Here is a 4,950-nt window from a genome sequence, read left to right on the forward strand (position 1 = left end):
CCGACTCCAGCCAGCAGCCCTGGGGCATCTGTGCTGCGGTCTGGGGACTGACTGCACAGGACTGGGAAGAGGCTGGGTCCCCAGACCCCTGGCTTAACCATGTATCTGACTAGGGGCTGGGCTTCTCCTAATGCAAACAGTAGGCGCAGACTTGGCTCTTCCTCCTAATAAGAGAATCAGGTGAGGGAAATGCTGCAAATGCAGAGTCTCAGTGCTGGGTGGGGCCCTAGGAAAGCCAGGCATGCAGAGAGGAAAGGAATGAACCATCTAAAGTCATCCAGGAACTTAGCAATGGAGAGTCGGAGCTCAGAGGCTCTCTGGACTGGGTGCTGAAGAAACAGAGAATGAAGGGGAGTCCCTACCCTGGGGCGCTCACAGAAGCCGGAGATTATCAGCCCATGGCAGCCAGCAGACTAATGTTTACCAAGTACTTATTATTATGCAGGGAGATTGAGAGGCATGATCTTGGTTAATCCAATAAAGAGGGTATTATTTTCCCTCCTTCCATTTTATGGAAACTGAAAGCAGATTGGGGAGGGACCCAGCACCAGGTTTCCCAGCCAGTGTATGGAGGAACCCTGGGATGCCTATCCAACAAACAACTGCATTTCCTGGTGCATTAGTGGTTTGCATTATATTTTAAAGCAAGAGGAACTCTAAATTTTGGAGAAATCCAGCATGTAAAACAAATCAAAGTAGATTTGATTTGCAGGTGAGGGGTTGCCAAAATCCTGCTCAACTCCAACCCAACCGCCCCCCTTGAGGACAATTTAAACGCCCTTCTGTAGAGGCTAAGAAAGCTCACGACAGTCCTGAATGCTTTAACTGACTGGAGGCTCACCCTGTGGCCACAAACTCAGCCCCTGCAGCTGAGTAGAGTTCAGAGGGCCCTGATGGAAAAACTCTGTAACTGGTGCTTCCTAGAAAGCTCCAACTTCAAACACCAGCTCAGGGCTGCTGGCTGGTAGTTGTGCCAATGCTGGGCTGTTTCACTCATTTAATGGCATCTGTAAAGCACCTCCTGTGCACTGGGTACCATGCTAGCAGCAGTGGCAAGAATGAATGTGGTCCCCACCTTCCCAGATCTTAAAGGCAGTGAATCAGATGGCCATTAGCCAGCAATTCTGAAAGGATCATAGGGTCACACATAGTGATCAAGGTTATGAAGGAAAAGCTTGAGGTCCATGATATTATGAAGATAACTGAGCAGTTCATTTATGAAGGAAAAGCTCGAGGTCCATGACATGATGAAGATAACTGAGCAGCTCATTTCTGCAGCAGGGCACCAAGGAGAAATCAGGCCACCTGGAGTCTGTGACCAATGGGAAAGGGGATTGTGGCCTCTGGGGGAAGATGGCCACAGTCCAGGGCCAGGCAGGACACGGAGAAGTGAACTTGGGGCCTCCTTATTCCTCAGTATTCCCAAGACTGCTAAGAAACAGAACCAGCAGGAGGTACCCGGTCCAATAGAATCTTTATTTTCCTCAATCCCATTAGGAACAAAGAAAAATCCTTCTGAGCATTGGATTTTTGCAAATCTAGGACTCAGGGCAGTGCATAATGAATAAGTGAAATCACAATTAAAACCAGAAATCATTAAGCAGATGCAATGTTTAGGTAGGGTCGAATCTAAATCTAAATCTTGGGCAGGTCTATAAATTAGGAAGTCTTTTCTGGAGACTCCAAAGATCTTTCTCCCCTCCCTTGCTTCAGGCCTGGTCCTGCTTCCATTGTCATTTATTTAAAAAAAAAAAATTAGCAGCCCCCTGTGTTGGTCAGAACACCAGTTCCCCAGCTCATGCCCAAGACAGAGCCAGGGCTGGGTAAACATCGGGTCTTCTCTGCTGAGCTGAGGCAAAGGCCACCAAGAGAGTTAAGACCAGAACCTGCTCGAGCCCAGGAAGGACAGGTGGTCACTCAGTCCCCAGTGTTGGTCCCCATGGAGCCCCTTTCTGTGTCCCAGGGATCAAACCCCTTCCAGCTGCCCTGTCTTGCCCCTCCTTCCCATCTCATTTAGCAGCAACTTTCTTGGAGGATCCTCTGCTCTCAGCATCTCTTCTCTGTGCTCCTTCGGCCCCAGACTCCCCTCTGTCTAAGCTCCCATCACCAGGTGAAGGCTATGCCTTAGGTCTGTGGCCCTCCCAGATGGCAATTTCCTGGATGGAGGGCTTATGTCTTATCCATCCATGTGTCCAGGGTGCATTTGTAGGTGTGTATAGCACAGAATAGGTGCTACATAATAAATTGAGCAGATGAATGTAGGCAAATATGCAGAAGAAAATTTCTTTATGCTCATTTAATCCAATAGCTGTCTTCTCCCCACCCCTCTCTTTCTCTCTCTTCCTCTCCCTCTCCACCCCCATCACACACACACACACACACACACACACACACACACACTCATGCACACACACACACCAGTCCTTGGCACACACTCTCCCTCCCTTACTGTCTCACAGCCTGACACTCACCCCTCTTGCTGCAGAATGTCCTCCTGTCATCCCCCTCCTCCTACAACACAGTCTGGGTGTTAGTTAAACTAAAGAGCTTCTGGCTGGGGCTCTGCAGAGGGGATGGTCCTGGGTGATGCCCATCTTAGCCCCTGACCCTCCATCACACCTGGTTACTGCATCACACTCAGTAAAGGCATTCCAGGTCTGAATTTCATGAGATCCTTGCAATGGTCTTAGGGGGTAAATGAGTAGGAGGCAATGTACTCTTCACAGATGAGGAAACTAAGGCTCACAGAGATTGGGCCTGGCCCAGAGCCAGAGTTAGGACCTAGGTTTCCCAAATCCAGGGCAAAATTCTTTCAGCTGAACCCTCCCTGCCACACGGCACTTCTGGGAAGTAGCTAGGACAGGATTCTGCCCCTCATCCATCACTTCCTGAGATCTTGGTATCGGGATGCAGGAAGAAAACCCTCAGTTTGTCTCTGAAGATTGAATGGATGCCCCTTGAGCGATGTCTGAACTCCACTCTCTCCTAGTCCCAGAAGCAAAGCCACCAATAACTGCTGCCTCTCTGCACCTTTCATCTCCATCCATCCCACTTCCGGCTTCAAGAAGTTCTGCAAGGCAGCCTGACCTTCAACACTGGGCGTTCAGTCCACTGAGCCTGTGTATTCCGGAGGGGCAGCCCCTCTTGCAAAACCGTAACAGGGAAAGCAAAGAAAGATCAAAAGCATCTGAGAAAGAAGATGAGCACATTCTCACCAGCCTCCCCTTCCCCCCGCCACCCCGATACACGCCATACAGTTTGCACCAGGCCAGGTCCGCTTAGCCATCACGTTTGCTAGCCTTGTCATTAGAGAAATCTGTACACAGCCTTTATCTTCTTTCATCATCTTGTTTTTTAAATCCTGATCAAGGGAACTTCTTCCCTGAGCATCCTACCTATGCTTCTCGCTGAAAGACTCTTTCCTCCTGGAAGAGAGCATGAATATTTAAAGATCTTTTCTTTTTCAGCCAGTGAAACCACATCACACTGCAGCTCACCCTTTCAATTTTACCTCCAGAAAGTTTGCCAGAGTCTCTGAGTGCCTGCTCAGAGTATAAAACAGGGGTCAAGAGGCAGGGATGGCCCCTGAGAAGTTAGTCACCCCTCTAATGGGGGCACACAGCTGTCTGCCCCATCCTGGGGCCAAACAATGCACATGCAGTCCCTTCTGGTCCTCGAAGTCCCTTTCTGGGTTGCCCAGAGATTTATTCCTTCAAACTGCCTGCACCCCAGGTTCTTAGAGGAGCGGAGAAGACAGACATTGACATGGGTGTGAGATGCAGAGGGACAGGGATCAAAGAAAGCAGAATGATGAACAAATCCCAGAAACCCAGAACCCTGGAAACCCAGGAGAGAAAGCTCTTGGCACATCAATGCAGAAGTGATTCAAATCCTGCCCGTTCACCATGCATGGTGGATGCCAGCCTCGTAGTCATCTCCTCCTGGCCCCCTCCAGTGTCTCTGCTCTGCAGAATTACTCACAGCCCACCGCATCAAAGCTCTCTTTTATCAACAAGATCCGACACTCTGTGGATAACTTCTTGAAACTCCAGTCACGCTAAGCCGCTTCCAATGCTCTGGAAAAGGTTCTGTCTCTCTGCCCGCCCATAACCAGTCAGCCACACACCACCAACCCCATTTCCAAAGTTCCAGGCAATTACAGCTGGCTGAGCTCCCTGGCGTGATGCCTGCCTATTCAAAGCCAGGGCCCAGGTAACCAGCAACCTCAAATCCCAGCCACCGATTCCCCCCAGCCTCCTCGGAGACCAGGGTGCTCTGGAACTGTCACACTTGCCACACGGAGGCAATGCAACCAGCCAGGCCACATCCAGACAGAAAATCAAGGGTCAAGGCCAGTCTCCCTACCTTTGGTGAGGGTCCCAGTGATGAGCTTAAAGATGGTCTGGGCAAATTTCACGAACCCAAGCTTGCATCTTTTGGAGCAGCCGCTCATGGTGGCAGAGGAGAGGTGGGCTCTGCTGTTGGCACCCAGAAAGGATGGCACCCACCTCGAGTGTCCCTGGAACTTGGAGCCAGCCTCGGCCAACCCCGTGAGCTGGATGAACCCCAGAAGCCGGGCTCTGGGAACAGCACAGCTGCCTCTGCAGTGAGTCCAGCTTCTGCATCCAGAGAGGCTGCAGGGCACGATGTGTGCTTCCTCCCTCCGTCCCTCCCTCTCTCCACCCTCTCCTGCTGTCCGCTCAAGCCCTCACCACAAGAGGGACCTCCGGATGCCAGATGGCACTGCCAGGGCGCCGAGGGAACCAGGAACCCGGGAAGAGAGGAGTGAGACTGAACAGAGCCGGGAGGGAGGAGCCGGAGCACTCCCAGGCTTAGCAGACTGTCTTTCTTACACGGCAGTGGTAATGTAGCAATTAATACTCCAAGGGAGGGGAGTGCTACACAGAAACTCTCAGCTCTTCTGCCTCCCGCGCTAGCGCTCATGCTCTC

Source organism: Choloepus didactylus, chromosome 11 (assembly GCF_015220235.1).
Source record: "Choloepus didactylus isolate mChoDid1 chromosome 11, mChoDid1.pri, whole genome shotgun sequence".
Taxonomy (NCBI): domain Eukaryota; kingdom Metazoa; phylum Chordata; class Mammalia; order Pilosa; family Megalonychidae; genus Choloepus; species Choloepus didactylus.